The sequence below is a fragment of the Netta rufina genome, assembly GCF_964035555.1.
Source record: "Netta rufina genome assembly, chromosome: Z".
In the NCBI taxonomy this organism is placed as follows: Eukaryota; Metazoa; Chordata; class Aves; order Anseriformes; family Anatidae; genus Netta; species Netta rufina.
The window spans coordinates 78,662,730-78,684,618 of record NC_140126.1 but is presented as its reverse complement, the minus strand read 5'-3'; the positions used below and the strand labels follow the sequence as shown (position 1 = coordinate 78,684,618).

The following is a 21,889-nucleotide window of genomic DNA, read 5'->3' as shown; positions in this document are numbered from 1 at the left end:
ATAGAACAGGAACAAAAGAGGATACAAAAAAAGCACTTTTTAAGACAAAATTATGACAGGAGACTTGCAGCTTCGGTTGGTTCGGGCACACAAAACAAGGTGGCTATTGCCAAAGAAGAAAAAAACGTTTTAGCAAAGAAGTTGCAGCATTTAACCTGTGGGGTGGGGAGGATAGAAATGGGGTCATATCAGCAATAGCTACCATCAAAATCAATAGTGAGAAACTGTATTTCCAGCACGGTCTCACATAGGTAACAAGTACAGTTGAACCAGAATTTGGAGCTTTCCATACAGTCAGTCTCGAATGAAGCACTACTACAGAAAGCTCTATTGCAGCACCGAGTAGGCACACAGTTGGGTCTTACACACGGATTAAAAGACAGAACAAGGTATACCATAAGAGCTGTGGATGGAAAACCAGAATTATTCATTCAGAATATGTTGACTGTACTGTTGTAGTACAGCAACCTCGCTTCTAAATGACCAGTTAGGATTCTGGTTGTGCCCCTGTAAAACCTCCCTCTTTTCAATGGGGCCAGTTGTATCAACTGGCACTGCACACCTGCAAGATCAGCGTCCTCCAAGAAAGCTTCCTGCTTCCAAAACAGGCACCTGTCTAGATTAACCTCCTTAAAAAGAATTCCTGCAATACCTAACTATGGCTGCTGAATTGTACAGCCAAACACAAGGTACTTGTGCACAAACTCCACCTGCCATGTCTTAAATCTTAACTATTGCAGATATAAAGGAACAAGTAACTATACTCACTCTTAACCAAAAAGCAAAGTTTATGACTCCAGAGACTCTGTTCCCAGACACCACTCTAGCATGTGTTTTTGTATGGGCTGCAGCAATAGCTCAGGCACATTTCTTGAAGCAATTGGGTTTTTACTGACAGCTTTATTAACATTAACTATATTTCTTTTACATTTTCTATTGAAATTTAATGTTTTATTTGGCGCAGTCAATTTAGACTACAGATGTATTTTCTTCTTCCTCTTTTTGTCTTTTTTGAAAGGTGGAAAAAACCATCAGTAAAGTCCCTAAAAGGGCACCACTGAAAATAAGTATTTCTCTATGCACTCAAGAAAGTAATAGATGGGAACCTGTTTCTAATAGTTTTACTTTCTGTGTTATCTGGAGAAAAACAGATTCATACATACAAAGTGGACTGTTTCAGAAGATAGTGCTGCAAAAAAATGAAAGACTGTTCCAAAGTAAAAAGTGATTATTTCAGATGAAATGAGAAGCTCCAGTGTCAACCCTACTGCCTGAGTCAGCAAAAAATCAAAGCCTTGCATAGAATAGGAAATTGGAGATTTTCCTTAAATTTACATTTCTTTTTGCTGAGCACATTTTTGCTTGAACGTGAAAGAACTTAGAGACATTCCTAGTTTCAGACATTGCTTTTTGCTATGGTGCTGTAAAATGCTGCTGTCTGGGACTAGAATTCCATTAGTATAATTGGAAGAATTTATACATTAATGCTAGACATGAGCCACAACAGCCAGCTATTTTAAAGACTTGTGTTTATGGATAATATCACCCAAATTATTTTATTTTGTATTGTTTTTAAGTAAGATTTCCTTGACTGTATTAGCAATTGTCCAATAAAAACCCAAAGCCATATAACCTGAAAATATAAATGGTAGGTTCTGCAGCTGGAATGCATTAGAAATGTAAGCAAAACATAGATGTATGCATCTCTGAGATTTGGTGTGCTACTGCAATAAAATCATGAAAAACTCTAAAAAAAACTCTAAAAACTCTTTAAAATCTCTAAAAATGTTATCATAAAACATCAAGCTATTTATTAAAACAAGTGACATATCAATCCTATTTCATTCATATAGTATCATGATTACATAATTAAAGACATATAGTTTTGATATTACAGTCTACCTCAAAACAAACCAACCAACCAAAAAGTAAAAACAAACTCTGATCAGTTGGAAAAGAGTTTTGCTTTATGTCTTAAGTGTATAATCCTCCTCAGAAATCTTACTGAAGAACTAAGAGCATCCTTCCCCATACCAATGAAACAGCACGGTCACTTTTCTCTAACAAATTGTAAACATACCAATAGAAATTTTGTTTCAGCAAAAATAGGAAACTGAGGGCAACATAAAGAAGCAGCAATGTGATTATTCTCCATACAGGAAGATAATAAAACGATGTGTATCTGATACACAACATGGATAATTAGCCAAGACAAACCAGACACTGTATGGTGCCTGGTTCTCAAAATATTTCAGAAAATAAGGCATCTTCAACGAGCACTAAAGCTCTAACCTTTTTAAAGTCAAAGCTTTACTTATGGCAATTGCTTTTTCTAGTGACCATTCCTTAAGTATCTGCTGAATTCCTGAAAGAAACACAAGTATGAGTGAAGCTACCACTTGAGAGGCTCTTAAAAATTCTGGGGTGATACAGAGAAGAAAAATCTGTTCTTGTGAATAAGATCTACAGTTTGCAATGGGAAAACAAAAGCTAGATCTCCGGCCTGTGCTTGATAGTATCTCCTGCTGTCACCTCTTGCAATGAATACACCCTGAAGAGCATCACAGGAGAACAAACCGAGTGCTTTGGGCATACATTTACAGTCAGAAGAATGCATATGCCCTCATGGACTTTTGTCTCCTCAGAAGATCCTGCAGAAGAACCAGCAAGCATCACAGATCAGACTCAACTCACTGCGGGCTCGCTGATTTCTAAACCATCTGAAGACAGTTTGGTACTTAGGCCACTGCTCCATTGCCCAAGCAAGATCTGTTAATTCTTCAGAAACGACTAACCTTACACTTTATTTAACAGATTAATGATTTACAGAAAACAGTATTGTATGAACTGCTGATTCATCCACAGCAACAAATATCCACAGTAGCAGCTTAAGCTACAGACACAAAACCTGGTTTACTCAAGATATCTTTTAAAAACTCAGTATTTTTAAAAAAAGCTCAACTGAAATAAAACTGTTCTGCATTTGTTTCTTTACTTTGGCACTATGTATTACTTGCATATGATGAACTCTCCTTATCATTTTATCTCTCTTGGTGATTGATGCCAAAGTGTTTTTTTGGCTAGTAAAAAGAGAAAAGACTAGACCGTGGATTACCAGTATCTGCGATGCAGATGGATAACCCCAAAAAAGGAAAGCTGCACCAGAAAGCAAAGATGTCACTATAAAAGAGAAGCAGAAATAGCATGCACACGGTATTCACAACAATGAAAAATACAGTTAAAAAAACAGAGATGCTCAAAGTGTTTTTTCTTACTGTCACCAACAAAAATAACGAATTTTATGAATACGTGACCTAACTGGGGCTTAAACTGTTATTTGTTCTGTGCTTAACCCCAAATCCAAATCAATATGTTCCATTATACATAAGACCAAAACAATATCTAGAACATCATTTATCAGTTGTCATCAAGACTTTATTTTCTTGAGACTGTAGATCCATCTTCATTTCATAATTCACATATAAATTTTTGTGGTAATAATTTGTATCTAAAACTGGGTAATAAGAAAACACTTTTAGATTATTACTTCAACAGTATTTCACAAAACAAAGTGGTTGCATAGTGCACTTACATTTAGAGGTCACTTAATGAAAAGAGCAGACACAAATGAAAAGAGCAGACGGACAGAACTACAAATCTTTTGTTATTTCCTCAGTGTTTTTCCATTTTGGCCAGAGACACCAACTTGCATTTTGTGCCACAGTCACCACACAGATTGCACAGTGCTCTACGAGGCTCCCTGGCAATCTGCAGCATGGACCATGGTAGAGGAGGGTGGCACTGTGTGGTGATGTTTTTCAGACAGTCCTAAGGGGGCATGTTTGGGAAAGAGGAAGATTGTAGGAGCAGAAGCAGGCAAGGTGGGGAGGTGAGCTGGGAAGCGCTGGCCCACCAGCAGGTACAGGCGCGCATGGTCCTCACAGACATGAGCCCAGTGCCAAAGGTGCTCGGCACGAGTCACCCCAGCGAGGGCTCTGCGGTTGAGCTGCAGGGATTCCCAGCACTGGCAAGATGCAGAAGTCAGCGCAGCTTTGGTCTGAACTGTTAAAAGAGAGAGAGGAAGTGAAACTAAAAGATGACAGATGTAAAGCCAGCAGAAGAGGTAACCACCGATACAGCTCACCTGTGAAATGAGCAAGAGCATGCTGGAAATGAACGGGAGACCTGTGGTTGGGCCCAGGAGTCCATGACAGGGCCCTGGGGGTTAAGACCGAGCAGAACGCCATACCACCCCCCAGCTTGCCTGCACGTTTCTCGCTGTGCACAACCGAGGCAGCGTAATGGTGTCAACACAAGAAGGAACAAGCCTGTGCTACCACTGTCCCCACCTTACCCTTGAGCCTTGCCAAGCACACACACACCATGGCTCTGAGGGAACCCTGACATCTTTCCCAAGCTGCTGAGGCAAGCTGGGGTGCAGGCGGCAGCCTGTGCTGCCTTCAGCAGGTGGCCACGTTAACTGGGTGATGGATTCAGTGGTATGGTGCAGGCTGTTCAGATGTGCAACACGGCCATAGGGCTGCCTCGAAGTGGCAGTCTGAACCCAGTGCCACCCATGAGGAGCGCTGGCTTCATGGGAGGCAGGCAAATACGTGTGGTGGCATTGCCTGTCGCACCCCGCTGCCTGACAGGACAGTGCCTGTCACTCCACACTCCACAGGACTGTGCCAGGAGCACAGCAATGCATGAGGGGATGGAAAGCTTTGAAACTGCTGTAAATGAAGGACTCCCTCTGAAATTCAGGTTATACTTAGATACGTAATTGCTTTGTTTGTCCAAAGACAGAAGAGGATGTGCAACTGAGGGAAAACTGATTTAGGTAACATCGGGCTGCAGCCTAAGAGGAGCAAGTAACAGAGGAAAATTCAAAATCATTGCCTTTATCAACCCATGAGGCAGTAGCAGCACCATCCACACTCTTGCAGAGAGCGCTGCTGGCAAAATGTCACCAGCTCAGCAACTGAGTCTCACGGACAGAAAACAACAGTGAACTCTCCTGCTAGAATTGAAATAGAAATTAACAACAAACAACAACAACAAAATACTTATGACTGCTCACAAATTTCAAATATAGTGATCAGGTTTTCTTTTTACCTTTCTGTCTTGCAAGCTTTGGAAACTCCAAGAAACCTCTCGTGTGAACTGCACCAGCTGAGGAAACCAATGTCGTCTTCCCACTCCACATTAAATTCATTTATTGTCAAGCAACAAAGCTTATTTGACAGAAAAGCAGTGACACTCTGAAGACTACAGAGGGATGGTAATAAGGAGGAATACTTCATGAAAAACTACACTTTCTGGTAATGTGACTGTCAGCGTATTAGATAGAGTCCAGTTTTTCAGGATTAGGTAACAACTTTACATTAAAGGTATTTTCATGGATTAAAAGTTATTTTTTTAGTTGCATATGCACACTTCGAAAATTGAGTTATCTGCAGAAGAATGGTGTCTGATATGAATTTGCTTTTACAACACGTGTCATTTTAGCATGAACTGCAACAGAAGACATACTATTAGTGATCTAGCTGGGAATAGTGACAACCTGAGCAGGATGGTACAAATAACCGCATGTACAACTAGTACTCAGAAAGAAATGCTCTTCTACACGTGCTTTTTGAACAAGAAACTACACTGCTAAGATCCTCTCAGCAAGTAGTAATAGAATGTCAATTACAAAATTTCCCATACTGAGAAATAGCTGGTGCTATTAACTGCCACATCCCCATGGCAAATTTACCTTAATGTTGTTTATTCCTATTTACTTTTCTAATAATGAGATATGCTGGGAAGAAAAGACACGAACGTAAGATAATTCAGACATATTAAACTTTTATCTCGACTATTTCTGAAATGTATCTGTTCCATTCAGGTTTTTTAAAAAGGAGATATAGAACGGGGTTAAGTGCATCTTTTGTCAGTAACCTATCTTCTCCCTGTGGTCTCGTAAACAAGCTGCTTTCTTTAGAAATACAGCAGACCTTCAATTTAAATTTATGGAAAGGCTGAACCAGAGGAGCCCGCACTCAAATAATTTTAATAACCTATTAAGTTGCGACTTCAGATTCATTTTATAACCATGTACCTCAGGGAACAGCACTATCAGGATAAAGATAGAATTTTTTTTCTTTTAAAGATAAATAGCATCATTAATCTGCAACATTTCTTTTCTATTATCTTTCAAAATGAGGAGTTATTTCGTTCTGATCTTGAGGTAATTAGCCTTCATTCACTAGCCAGAAAATGTCTGTGTTCTGAAAATTAAAAATGTGTCATTAAGTGGAATTTACCATAATGTCATTTATCTTTATATAGTTCATCAGTGACAGCAATGGGCCTGGGAATCCATCAGCTTTTACCAAGGAAGCATTAAAACAAATTGAAAAACAGAATAATCCCAGGCACTCTTTAACACAGTCAAAGCCATTTGGGTAATTAAATAGTGGTATTTAAAGTTTTAATTTAGATTTTCCCCTCTGTTCATCAGCAGTCAAATGAGATGTTCATATTCATAACTGTTTGTAATAAAGGGTTTCATAAAGCAAACGGAATATCAATGCTGTTAAAATTAAAGAGAACACAGAGAAATCTTTCAAGTGCAAACAGGGAACTTCATTTCTACTGCACCCTATTTTCTCAGGTTACATCGGGAATAAACCTTTGATATACCTGGCTCACTTTCCATAATAAAATAGTATAAATTCTATGATGTCTGTGCTCCCAGTGGTTAAAAATAACTTCATTTGCATTTCTTGTCTTTGAATGTTTTGTTACACAAAAATGCCACTTTCAAGTAGTGTATAGTTTGCCTTCCATTTCCATTGTTTTTCAGCTGTTTGCATATTAATCTCAAACATCTTTTATCTTGTATGTTCAGCTCTTGAGAGCTTATCATTCTGTTTTGTTCTTACACCTACTGCAATGCAACAATGTGCACCCGGGAAACTGACAGGTATTATAAATAAAGCTAACAATAATTATTTAGGAACTCAAATAGAATCATTAATGGACAAACTGTACAATTGTAATCAACCTCAGGACATTTTTTTAATGTGTATTGTCAAAACATTAATGAAATTATTTTAGAAGTGTAACAGCATCCCAGTTCAACATGGAATAGCTTATATGAACAAGCTTATATGAACATCCTATCTAGCACAACAAGGTTACTCAGCACACACTTCTGTAAACAGCTCCAACGTAGTAGCTAACTTTGGGATGATGGGTATCCTAGGAAGAGATGGCGGCTGTATTGCTTATAGAGTTAAAATTTAATGTCAATTTAATGTCAGCTTCAGGACACAGATTTCAAGTTGTTAATTATGGTTTAATTATGTTTAATTACAACTTAACATGCTAGGACAATCAAGTATAAAAGCTTACTAGTACCACTCTTACTAGACCCAAATAAAGTTCTTGCTTAAACTAGAGAAAGAGAACATATAGCTCCTCATGAAACAGTTTCAGCTGATCTCAGTCTGACTGTCAAAACTTCCAATACAGGTACATTTCTCATCAACATGGTATTTGCTGGGACACACTTATTTAAAATATGAAAAAAAACAACAACAACAAAAAACAACAACAACAAAAAAAAAAAAAAAAAAAAAAAAAAAAAAAAAAACCAAGCATATATTCTCTCTTCTGGGTGCAGTTGGACCTAAACTAGACCAAAACTGTGGAAAATAGGTTGTTTCACCGTTTTTGTCCTTATTTTGCATGGCAGGAAGTATTAAAAGATTTTAGCTTCTCTTCCGAAAAATCTTTTGTGTTTGTCTCTCTTTTAAAGAAAGCGGACAACAAGCTCGGTATTTCATTTGCAACGTTATAGAGACTTAGATGTACGTTTTGGCAGAACCACCTGAGATGCTCTACTTTTCACCTGAGTGAACACCTGAGATGTTCAGGTTTTTGCCTGGAGCAGTGGGCAAAAGTCATCATATTAGGCAGAAGACAGTCTCACATAGCACCAGAAAGAAACATTAGAAACTTGACTACCTCTTGTATTTTTCACGTATGAAGTAGAAAAAAATAGCATAGTATCCATTAGATACAACTTAATATAATCAAAACCCAAACAATTAGATAAATACCAATATGCTTGTGATAAAGCAGTGTTTGCTATTTTCTGTTGTGTTCCTATTCCTGCTTTACTGAAAAATACTAAATTTTTTATCACACTTTTCACTACAGAAAAGCTAAGTAAAAATACATCTTTCAAGACAGACAGGCTGGTCACTAAAGAAGTAACTAGGCAAGGGTTTCAGTAGTGTTTCTTCTGACAATAAAATATTCCTCTAAGTTATCCTCCTAACATATATTCCAAAACTTACTTACTTCTGATAACCTGTTTACATTAGCATTTTATTTTTTTTTTAATTTAACTGAAATGCTTTTGGCTCAGTAATATGCCTTAGCTAGCTCTGAGGCACATTCATATTGCTATACCCCAGAGTTTCAGTTCTACAGATTTGGTAGACTTCACTCATCTTTAGCAGCTCCTTTTCCTCAGAAGCATACAAGATAAAGTCAAGTCACACCCCAAAACTACAAATTCCTGCAGTTTCTGCTAGAATTAACTCTTTAACACTGCTTTTTTAAAAGTTTGGTCACCTAAAACCTAGCACAGACTGTATTAAATGGCACACATACAAGGAAATACAAAGAAAGGTGCAAAATTATCACTGCTACGTTGCAGCAAAGTTACTTAACAAAGGAATGAGAGGAGATGCTTCATGTCAGTAAGCAGAAACTCCTCTGCCTCCTAGGAGGAGTAGTAACTACTTCTGTAGCACTGACAGGCTCTGCAAAAGAGCATAGTCTACTTGTGCTGTGCATGCTAAATGGTCAAATTGTCATGGATGCAGGAGAACAGGGAAAACTATGAAAACCATTACATACTTGTGGATCTGAAAACTGAAGGATTGGAACACTTCCACCAGCACCTTCTGCGTATCAGTGAAGAAAATGAAAAGCAGCATCTTTACAGTTATAGTGATGACCTAATCACGACTACCAGCTAAGACACAACAAATGCAAATGTGTTCTTTAAAATGACCTATATTCCACACTTCTGAGTAACAAACTACATTCAATACAATGTTTGGAGTATGCACCTTATCCCCTAAACCGCTGGCTACCTGTTAGTGTAACATAAATAACTAGACTTTCGGTAATGTGAACTCTATTCTTGTAACATTTAGCTTAACTTCCTGTGTCTTTGTGTTATTCAAGGAAGTGAAACTCATGCATAGCATGTTTATATTATTCCCCCTTATAGTAGACTTGCAGACAATGTCAGGTCTGGAGAGATAAGAGCTGCCTCTAGGACATGAATTCTCATGAGGATTAGACAGCCACCATCTGGGGCCTTGAGTTTATCTGCAGCAGCTGCATTCTAAATATCAGCATTGGATAAAAATGCGTGCTGGTCCTGAAGTGTTTAACAAGTTGCTGCAACTTGGTTTCAATTACAATTTGCTGTCTTTTGAAAAAATGTAAGAATAAATAATGGAATGACCTCTCTTCTGAACAGAAAAGTTTCAATGAATGCCATCTGCAGTTCTGCAACCTTACATGCTGATCTCTGGCTAAAAGGAGCAGACCCCCATGACAAGTAGTTAGGGTGGACTGATTTGGTATAAACCCTTGAACACACAGCACATGGCAAAAAAAAAAGACTCAAAGTTTTCGATGTACTCTCTTATTGGCATTCATTGAAAAGTAAAAGTTCCAAACTTCTAAAATAAGTAAAATGACCAGTATGAGGAGCAATACGTTCAGGTATTTAAAACATTTAGAAGTTTTCCCTGCAAGTAGGGAATAAAAGGTAATTGCCAGAGACATTTAACTTTAAACATATTAGAATCCTGCCGCACATTTTTTCCTAGGCACTATGCAGAAATGAGGGAATTGTTAAATCATTTGAGCTTGTTTCAAATTCAAGCCTGAAGACAAACAAATCAAACAAACGCATAGATTGCCCTCTGCTGTGTTGGCCTGGCAGCAAAAAGAATCCTTGCCCAGAGATTTTTGGCACTTTCTTCTCCAGATACTCTTTTTCTCTTACTTCACTTATTTTCTGCCGCAGCTGCATTGTTTTTAATTCTGCTAAGCAAATAAACAGGGGGCTATCTATAAACTATCTAAAATAAAGGGGACTATCTAAAATAAAGCTCCTTAAAATAATGAAATTAATTTTATAAGGAAATATTAACGATGACAAAATAACCAGCAGGAGGAAGGAAACGTTTTGGTGTGATTTCTTGGCACATCTTTCTAAATTGATACTTCAAAATGCAGAAGTTTCAGTGATTTCTTAGACAAACTTTTAAAACTTGAGTTTTTAAAGTTATTCTTCAGTTTTGTGCCATGGTCTGCCTCACTGCGTTGCTACTATGGTGAAAATGCAAAATTGCTTATTTCATTCAGTTCCTCTCTCTTGAGTTCACTCTGCTTTTATGCACGTGTATACAGCCTGTTTTCCCACACCATTGCTTAAAACAAGACCTAGGTTAAACGTATCTCATTTGGGGAAGTTCAAGAAAGCAAAGTGCTTCCTTACACCTATTTTTCACAACAGGTGAACAGTTTTTAGACTGGGTTTGAACCATCAGAACCCTGGGACTAATCTATCCTATAAGCAAAGAACAAATCCCAGTTGGAGAGAACTTCAAACCAATCTTTCATAATTCTGAGACAACTTCAAATTTAGGTCAGAAGTTCCTGTTGTTGAACCTGCAGCCATTTTTTTTCTGAAGCTTGCTGAAACTATCTACATTTTTTGGGGGTGTGTGTGTGGAGTATATGGAAATAGAATCATGAAGTCATAAAAATCAGCCAAAGCAAAGGATGTGCCAAATCAGTGAAAAAGAATTATGTATACAGTCTAGTATTTGCAGTAAAGCCAAAAAACCTCCTACGCATTTCTTAAGTAGAAGCCAGTTATTTCCAGATATGATGTTTTAGTGGCTGGTGTTACATACTAACGGGCCCTTATCTAATGAAGAGGTGCTGCTTTAGTGCTTGGTACCCAGCACTATCTGACCTGATCTGATGGCTAGGTATGTAAAAGACAGGTGTTGGAAATAAGACTTCAAAATCAATATTAAACCTTTGAATCAAGCCAAACAATTAAGAGCTTGATTTTTTTTTTCTTCTTTAAACAAGCTCCAAATTTTAGATATTACTGATGTGCATCAGAGTACTATGTCTAATTTTTTCCTACACAAAGCACAAGTACCACTGGTTGTTCTGAAAATGTGACTGGAGTGTCTGACAAGCTTGTATTTCCACCATGAGTCACCACAGCCATTGTGTTACCGAGCACAGGACTCATTAGATTGCTACAAGAAACTGGCAGACAAGAAACTGGCCTTACAGTTATTACTATACAAATCCAATATAAATCAATTCATGGAGGAGTGTGCAAAAGAAACATTAACAATTTTCTTAGGAAAGAGGAACAGAAAGAAGACCTAATGTAGCTAGTAAACAGCAAAGATCTCAACAGGGTGACCGAAGCCCATTCCTCGGCTTAGAGCCTGCAATCAAGAAGGTCTTCACAATGACTGGTATGTGACTTCATGCAGATCCATTTAAACATTATGTTTAAATACAGTCATCAGGCATGGAAAATGTCCCAGAAGTGAGAAAGATGTACAGTATAAAGAAAAAGTTCATAGGATAAACTTTATCGGAAAAATTCCTCTACAGAGCAGATGATTTGTTACAGGAGAGCCTAAGACCCACTGAAAAAAAACACCTTCTCTTTCAAGCAAGCCCCTGAAAACACAGGTCAGCTATAGCACATGTCTTCGTCTTGAGATAGAATGGGAATGTGTCTGGGATTACGCTGCCCTGTTAATTCAGACGGCAGTGCTCCTGCAACGAGCTGCAGCCCGCACACACACTTTGCTGTAAGCTAACTGTGGCAGATCACCCAGCCTGTCTCCCCCACTGACTGGCCAGTGTTCAGCTGCATCAGCTCCCGGCATCCAGCTAGCTCCCTGACCACACAAAAAAGGTGCTTGCACATGGGAGGAGGCCAGGAAGCACAGGTGAGACACAAGGGCAAGGACTTCGCTTTCTTTATCGATTCAGTAGCACTGCAAACGTATGCTGAATTCAGCTGCCCGCTAGAGTAGACTACAGCCTCAGAAATACTAATTTCCAAGTATGCCCGTCTGCTTTCACAATGCAGAGGAAACAAATCACAGAGTAGCATCAAAAAGCAGAGAATCATTCTGCCTGAATATCCTTACGCTTAACAGTCTTTTCTATTTCACCTCCAAAGAGCTGGGGCTACCTACTTCTATTGAGATATTTTGCATGTTACTCACTAGTCATAAATACAGGTGCAGAAGCTCAGACCAAATACTAATTTGGCCAACTGTCTCCAAGTGTGGCCAAGCGTTAGCATTTAGACAGAAATATAAAGGTTGGGCAAGCAGGCTCTGAAATATCTCCTGACTGTTCTTACCGTCTTCAGCTCTTCCTGACTGAGAGTGGGATGCTTTCAGTAACTTTCGATTTGGTTACTGTTTTCTTCATGAATTATTCCAATTGTTTTTTGAACCCATGGAGCAGTAAACACAAAAGCACACTGTGGCATGAAGTTACAAAGTTTAATGACATGTAGTTTGAAGAAGCGCTTTTTTTTTTTTAATGCTAGTTTCACTGTATGATGCCTAGGTTATTCTACTTAACAAGCAAGGAATGATTTTTTTTTTTAATAATCATCTTCTCCACATGAATTCAGAGAGGCCCTTCATTGCCCTATTATTGTACCTGTTCAAGGCCTCATTTAAGAACAACAAGAGCAACTAAAATACTTGAGATAACCATAAAGTATCACATGTACATTTGAATGCATTTGCAAATCTCAGTTTTCTGTAACAGTAACATTTAAAAGCCTAAACACAACTCACAGTTTAAATGCCTAAAATTCAGACACTGACTCCAGGAAATACAAATATGTACAATAATCTTCACTGCTGATAAAATGAAAATAATTTTATTTCTACAACAAATAAATCTTGTATGGTTTTATCTTTTATTACCTATCTTATTCTTGCCAGATAGTCTTTTCATACTTTGAGTTTAACATATTTTTACCCTCCAAGCAAGGCAAAAAAAGGATGTACTACTTTTGCATAACTATAAAGAAGAGGATATATTTGACAAGAAGATACTAAAAACTGAATTAAAATTGTCATGTCAGAAATGCACATAGTACAGGATAAGAACAACCAACACATCTAGCTGCTGTTCCCTGCTCTTACAACACCCATGTCTAGCTGTAACAGACTCATTTTAAAGGCATTTTAACCTACTCCTTCTGAGGGACTGAGATGTTGCAGGCAAACTGCTGACTCTGTCAGCTTTGTACTAACTGATAAATACATTCATTGGTGTATTTTCAACAATTTCCTTTTACTTGTGTACTGCTTTAGAAGTACAAAAGGACAACAGGCAGAACTGAAAAGCTGGCCATCAGTTTTCATCATCAAGTACTTCAGCATTCGAAAACTGCTATGATTTGATCAGCTCTAAACACTACCAGTGCTACAATTTCTAACCTATTTTCTGTTAGTATAAACATTTTCTTAAAATCACTAAATATAAAAGTGGGAATGAAAGGTCATGACAACTGAAGGTAGGTAACAACGGGTATCAATTTTAAGAAAAGCAAATACAGTTGATTACAATCCCCCCCCGCCCGTTTCATTTCACAGCCCGTCCAAAATAATGCCATTGAAAGTCTTTTCAGTCTCCTAGAACGAACACATGAAAGAAGTGAGCAAAAAGCTCATGAAAACACATGAAAGAAGTGAGCAAAAAGTGTACAATTTGCTACTCTGTATTTAACAAAGAACACTTACCACCCATTCTGTCAGGAATGGCAAGATACTGCTAACATAACTCAATCTCTCAAAACCCTACTGCCAAAAAGTCTTCCAAGGACAATGCATAGCATACATTTTCATAACGGATAAACCTATATTCCGTAAAAGTTGCACCAGGTCAAGCCCTCCTGGATAAACTGAACTGCTCTGTGACGCAGGAGAACCACAGGTATACGCGTTCAAACACAGGTAATCCTCTACTGAACAAGTACCGCAAGTGCTTTCCCTAAAATCTGCCAGGTTTGTTCTTTCAGGGACAGACAGACAGACAACAGACAGATTCATAATGAGTACCAAAGTGAGCAGAATCTTCTCCCAGAACAAGGGTACTACACAGGGACACCTTTAAAACTGCAGAATGCATTCCAACAAATACCAGCAGCTTTGCAATCAGCTGCAGATTGAATTTTCCCATGAACTCCGAAATGCCACACACCAATGTCCTCTCACCACTCCACTCTGCAGCAGAGGAACTGGCAATCATTGCTTTCATCCCCAGTACACCGATAAGGACCTTGCATTGCTGTCTTGGGACATATCAGCTGATTCCCCATCCCAGGTCCTGCCACTCTCACTGGCCAGTGCCGGGCTCCTCCTGGCTCTTCCAGAGGACGCAGTCTGGTCAGCTAAACCCACTGCCATTTGCAGATTTTAATGCTGCTCTTTTGTACATCCCAAAGATGAATAAAGACGCATTGAAATTTCACTGGAAACTGTTTTAACAGCCAGTAAACAAATGGTTCCCTGCTGCGTTGCTAACACAGACAGCAATGCCATACAGTGAGATCCTGAAAATACTCAGGGAGATTAAAAAAAAAAGAAAAAAGAAAATCAACCATGACTGCTTTAATGGGAGTGAAAAGCAAAATACAATAGATACAGCAAGCTATATACATACTTTATTTTACTAGTGTAGGGCTCTAAGTAGACAATTATATGCTTAAATGTTAGATTTCCTAAGCTGGCATAGCAGTCTCTATGGTTTTAATGAAAGCAAAATTTCTTCTAAAAATAAGCAAATAGAAATGTAGAAGGAGCTTGCTTTCCCCCCCCAGTCAAAGTTCATCAGTATCATTATTAAAATTAAATTTCTAAGTTTATGTTCTAATTCCTTAAAGTTGCCAGATACCCTTAAAAAGAAACAGCTAAGTAGTGCTTGCCATGACTAAATGGATTAATTCTTTAGTACAACACAATTACTGTTCTTCACACAGTTTCATTGAACATCTAAATAAACATCGAAAGCTTTTTTTGTGCAAAGAAAAGATCTGTTCTGAGCAATAATCCAAATTCTAAGAAGTTTACAGCATGTGTAAAAAAATAAAGAAAAACTATATTGAGAAAAGAGAGAAAGAAAAGGACATTTTAGGTAGGTTTATGGGGTGACATCTACTGACAAATGGATATCTTTGTTGAAGCTGCACTGTTCACATGCCTGTTTTATTTCTGGATGTCTTTCTCCAAGTATTTTTTTTTTTCTGATGTGGGGAGCTTAGCCTCAGCCCATCTGACCTTTCTTAACGATGAAAAGACCTGGTTGAGAAACATATGGTTCAGAGAAGGAGGAGGAAAAGTTATTGTGCAAATCAATGTGAAACTAGCATTTCTTATAGAAACAGGGAGCTGTCATACTTGATAGCTCCAGGGGTCCGGCTACCCTAGTAAGCTCTTGACAATGGTCTGTGCTGGAGGAATGAAAGGCAGTTATTTTCTAAATGTGCTGCAAACGTATAGCAGGCTTGGGACCCGGACTCCATTTCAAAACAGCTACTGGAAAGCTACTGTAAAAGAAAGTGGGGAAGCAGAAAAGTCACCGAGTCAGCATACAGATATTCCTCTCCAGTTATTTCAAATACTAGCACTTTTTATGAAACTTTTTCATAGAGAAATGTTTTTGACTTTTATTTTTTTAAAGGTAGTCGAGATAGTTAAGTAGTGCTTTTTATAGATATTCAAATGCAAAAGCTTGTGGACAGTAAAGTCACTTTGGAGGAATAGGAAAAGCTAATCCCAGCTTCTAGATTTTCTTAATTTCAAACACTTCATAAAAAAGCCTGTTGAGCTGAACAAACAAGACTTGTTTTGATCTTCTTAACTGGATTACAGTTAAAATATTGTTCTGTAGTTAACAACATACACCCTGTCATCTACACAAAAATCCTTCCAAAAACATTCTGCCTTTGAGTAGAGCAGTATTATTTCTGCAATTCTTCAACACAGAGTGTAATGTGGGAAGAAATAGCACCAATGAAAAATTAGAGCTTTTTAGGACTTGTGCCTGCTTAATTGTGAAAATATAGCAATGACAAAAATTGAAAATATAATAAGTCATATTTTTACATTAACACCCTATTCTAGCAGTTTAACAAAGTCACGCACAAGTAAGATTTAGCCCAGCACGTGTCCTGCCGTGATGGTATGTCACCAAAAGGCAGTGCATTAACCTGAACTCAGCACTTCTTCTTAAATCTCTCCTCTCTAACACCTCTATCAGTATTTCCAAATAAATAAATAAATAAATAAATAAATAAAATCACCGGAAGAGTATGGAAGGATTTCATTTTTTCCCAAGAAGATAGTACATCCTCAACATAACAACAGATGAGGCAAGTTCATGTCTTTTAATGACCATTGCTAATTGCAAGTCATCACGAAGTGAATATAGCATTTTATTACGGATTGGGAATGCCTGACAATAGCATGTGGTTGTGTTGGTGAAGTCAGAGCGGCTGCTCAGGATAGGAGGACAGGAAAGAAATTCACATCTCTTTGTATCCAACTAAAATCAAGAGGGACTTACCCTAAAATCAGATATATTGACTGGAAGGTGCCCCCTCCTTTTTTTTTTTTCCTCCACAAGAAAGAGTCAAATGGTGTTTGGGGTTCTATGTAAGATGAAACATTCAGACTATTATTTTTGTGTGTTTTTACAGGTTAAAAATTGATCTAAGAAGATGTACGTTACAAAGTACAGAAACCTAAAAAAAAATGCCTAAAAGTATTTTGTACTGAGGAAGAGTGGTTTCATTTGGACTAGCATATTAATATACATTTAAAAGTATGTTATGCTAGTGTCCTCTCCTTTTGTTCACCTTTCTCAATTTTTTTTTCACATTGTCTATACCTCCATATTGCAAATGAGAAATTACTTGTTCCCAAACCATGTAGTTTTGAGCTTTGTATACTCCAACAGAGTAAAAAACTTTAATTCCTCCAGTTCAAGAGAAATATGGTCTTTTCCCTACCTAATGGAGTACTTTCTAAGTTGCTTTATAAAACATATCCTCAAGCATAGAAGCTAGTTGACATGAAGACACAAATACCTACCCCTCAATATCTAATACAAATTTCCCTCAAACCAGGACTACCTTATCCTTGAAAGTAAGATGCTGAATTCATCTGGCTTATATTCTATACTGCTTAGAGAGACTTCTTTAAATCCATTAATACCAGTAGAATCAAACAAAAGTTCTTTAGATAAGCAGGTGTTGCTTGTTTTCTTATGTTAAAGCACTTTTACATTGAAGGCAAACTGTAGTTTCTGCCAGCTGTACTTGATGTGTTTGTAAAACCATAGAGATTATAAATGTATAATGTTATAAATCCTATTACAGTATATAATCTCTAAATTACATTCAAGTGGATAAAAAAATAAACAGCTTGTTAATGAACTTTACATTTTTATAGCACCACTTACACTGCATACAAGAATTCTGTGACCTTGGAGTTTATGAAAACCCATTTCGCATAGCTATTATACACTATGTATTGTTTATCCTGGGAATCCATTGCCCTGAAAACGTCAGCCTTAGAAATGTGTGGTTTTCTCACCCAATTCCCTTTTATCTTTTACGGATTTTCATACCATACCTTGTATGTGAGCAAGAAATAAAAGGATTTGGATATCCAGATGCACACTGAGCCAAAATAAGCATTTAGCCATCCTGCTACACCTCTCCCTGACAATCTGGACAGGGTTATCGACACAGGACAACAGTAATTTACGAGGGCAAGAAAATGCTGATAGAGCACGTACAGACACCTCCCCGTGCTACATCTCTGTTAGCTGTCCAGCTTGCTGCAAAACACTGTGAGGCACAAGAGGTACAAGTCAGTCTGATAATTTCAGTTTACAACTTCCCTGACTGAAAACTTATTTTCTCTTCATGTCAGGACATCAGGGAAATAGAAAAGGTGAAAGCTTTATAAAGTACTATTGTGTAAAAAAGAGAAAAGTATCTTTGTTGTGGTGGTTCTAAATGGAAGAAGACGGAAAAGCTTTTTTGCAATGGCTGAATGCTTTTTCCCGATCCCCTATAAATAACATGGAAACTAATGTAAATCTCTGAAGTCACAAAGCCCACTGCCTCCTGGGCAAGGTTTTTAAGGCATCAAGTTGTAATGCTGCAACTTTGTGACCAACACCAGAAGTAATACAATTTCATTGGAAGAGTATTATTTACCAGAAAAAAACATTAAGTTTTAGAACAGTTTCACACCATTTGAAGAAACAAAACTTAAGTAGTAAAAATAGTGAACTGTGAATACAATACACAGGGAACAGCATACTACTCTACAAGATAAGGGTTGTAAAATCCTAGTCTTAATGCAACATTTTTTAACCTGTAAAATTGTTAGAAAAAATATGTAAAATTACTTTCACACAGATGTTAAGGATCTAATCACTTTTGTAATCTTCAAAATTTCCTAACTTCAGTAAAACCAGGAGTGTGTAAGGAAAGCTGCAAGAGAAACATGTCTACTCATACATAAAATACAAACTGGAGAATAATAAGAGAATAAAAACAACAGTATCTATGGCTATTTTGTATTACAGGATAGCCGTTCTAACCTTAGATGTTCAGATACTTATGTTCAACTAAAGAAATTCAAACTACATGAACATTTACTGTTATACCACTCATGTAGACATTAAAAAAAAAAAAAAAGTTATTCAAGAATAAATGAATAGACAAAGCTTTCATCAATGACATTTTAACAAGTTAACTTTTTTTTGAATTTTGTTATGGTGTTCACTTCACCTTCCATACTCTAGTTCTATTTAAACAGTAAGGAATGCTTGGAGTTGTAACAAGATGAAAATCTGTTTCCTCTGAGTATGCAGCAACAAGCTTTGAAGGTGAGAGATACCAAATTCATCTCAACTTCCTTAACTCCACCGGTCTGAATTTTTTTTTTTTTTCCCCCAAAGGCCATGGGATTCAGCATTTCTCAACAGAAAGCCTGATTTTTGCTGCAGCCAGACATCTGTCATTTTTCGTCCCCAGACAGCTGCTTTGCGCTCTCCATCTTCCCCACGTGGGAGGTGTCATGGGCATATAGTGAATGCCCCTTGCAGTGACATAGGGCACTATGCATGAAGACATAGATCGCAGCTGCAAATTTTAGCATTGTCTTCCAGAAAGCAGAAGATGACATTCTGAGACTAAATAAATCGGCACCTAGATTCCAGAAACTGGAATATAGCCTGTGCAATGAGCCTGTGCAATGAGCCGCACCCCCCATCCTGTCCAGATGCAGCACAAACAAGACTTGGAGCGATGTGTGCAGATTCAACTGCAGAAGCCAAGACCAGAACGCTTGCAAGACTTTTTGATGCACTTGAACTGTATCTTGACGGATTTTAGCTCCTACTTCTGTCCGGCGTCGTATCTTGCAATCTCACTGCAAAGGGAGAGGCAGTTCAGAGTCCCAGGGAAAACCATGCCATGTAGGCTTTTAAGGCATTCTCATCTGTCTTTCATGTTCCAAGGGTTCAGTGCAACACTGCAAAACCACGGTCTTGGCAGGCTGAATCTGATTTTCTGACTGAAATCAAGAGAGGGGTGACAAGATGAAAAAGGCCTAAGAAAGCCAACGTAGGTGAGAGAAAGGGACAACAGCAGACCTGCATGTCTCCAATTTCATAAAGCACATGAAATGTGATGTAGCCAGACCTGGAATGAGGCACAGCCCTATAGACTCCTCCCTTACTTTGCTCTGGACATTTATCAGAATGAAAACACTATTTCATTGTCTGACTGCCAATACAATGGCTGCAGAACTTCGTGGTATGACAAACACATAAGACAGTCTTCAACTGTTTATTTGGTGCCACTTCTGCTTTTTAATCTCATGGTCCAATTTGATGTCTCTCTGACTGGTCAAACAACTCCAAGTCTCACATCTCTTGTTTATCAGCTACCTTACCTATATTCTGGGGTAGGACCATAAAAATATTTTTGCTGTTCAGATTTGCCTTTTTTTTCTCTCCTGTAATCAATAATTTTTCTATCCTGTAATCAACTTACAGGCAGTTTTACATAGCATGGAGCTAGACTCCAGTTTACTTGAAAAAATAAAAAGCAAACACCTCTACAGAGCATTATCTCTACTCTTTGCCATGATCAGACTAAAGCTTTCCATTAAAGGAGGTGGTGAAATTATATTCTTCTAATTATCATTAGAGAGGGATGATATTTATTCTGTATCCACAGATAACTCAAGCTGATCTAGCAGAGGCTGCTTCTGCAGAACTATTGTGCTTTCTATCATCAGCATGTGAACAATGTTTTTTTTTTTTTAAAAGTCTGAAAAAGCAACTCACATAAAAATTCCTGCTCTTATTATATAAAAACATCACCTGCCCCATGAGTTCTGAGTAGTTTTCTGTGGAACAGGTTTCTGAAGCTTCTTAATGCTATATGCCCACTGAGCTGGGCAGACACTATCTTCGGAGACTTCATTTTTGGAGAGGAGGAGTTTGTCCTCTGCACACTCCTGTGCTGGAAGCCAGAAGTTCTTCACTGGCAGCCTGTTCAAGGGAGATGCTCCTTGGGTACTGGGTTGCAATGACAGAAATCAACACCAGAAGAATGACTCACTCCTGCTTTTCCCTCCTGTTCAGATATATGTTTGCAGGTCTTTGACATGAGCAATTTACGCGAGGATTTCGAAGTACTCCAAGCCTGCGCTGCAAGGAAGAGAAACCTGTGGCATTTCATCACAAACCTTGTAGAATCTAAGCAAATTGTGCTAACAGAGGTGGATGATACACCGACAGACTTTAATTCTTCTTGATAAATAAGGACCATGGGACAACATACAAACGTGAAAAAAATACCACAGCTATCTTCTTCCACTTCTGCAACTGGGAACTCAACTCCCAGAAATGTAAATTTTCATGCAAGCATGAAAATACGCTCAAGGTCCTTTAGATTTCTCTGGACTGCTTCATGAAATTGATGGGAATAATGTAAAGCAGATGTCCGCATGGTGGTGTGTCAGCCAACACCAATCACAACAAGCCAACAGAAGGGTTTCAAGTGCAACTGTCATGCATGGCAAACCTGGACTGCAATCAGGTGCTACAGGAATTGGCTTAACAGCTCTACCATGTATTGAACAAGCAAAACACCATCAGATGACAAGTATTCTACAGGTTTTAAGTAGAAGAACGAGAACACAAGGAGTAAGATTCCCCCCCCCAAAAGAGAATGATTTTTTTATTCTAGAATTGACCAAAGAGGGAAGTAAATATATTTCAAAAAATGAGAATTGACTCACAAATAATAAATTGAAGCACTGGTTATGGATTTTATTGCTTTAAGTGTTATCACAAAAAAATAAAGCTCTGTTATAAAAATTCAGTCTAACAGCAATTTTTGTAATTTTTTCCTTCAAGGTTAAGTACAACTTAGATGTAATTGTGTACCTTTTGACTTCATGTCTTATGCAAAGCATCACCTATTATTTCAGTGCAAGTCTCCTTAAATAAACTTTTCTAAGACACTGTGCAAATGGAGGTTGTGGATTAGTGAGCAGCGAAAGGTGAGGTCATCTAGGCCTATTGAAATAGCATTTTGAAACCTCACAGACCAACAATAGCAGAACTTCAGCAAATCCTCTGAAGTACACCCCCTTGTTTTCCACATAGCCTGGATTAGTCTTGAGCTTCTAGATCT

The 21,889-nt window shown here is 38.0% G+C and overlaps 1 protein-coding gene across 3 annotated transcripts in view; it reads right to left on the bottom strand.

The window, feature by feature from the left end:
- Window positions 1-21,889, bottom strand: part of ZCCHC7 (zinc finger CCHC-type containing 7) — a 117,010-nt gene that overhangs the window by 55,723 nt on the left and 39,398 nt on the right. The gene's annotated exons all lie outside the window — the stretch shown is intronic.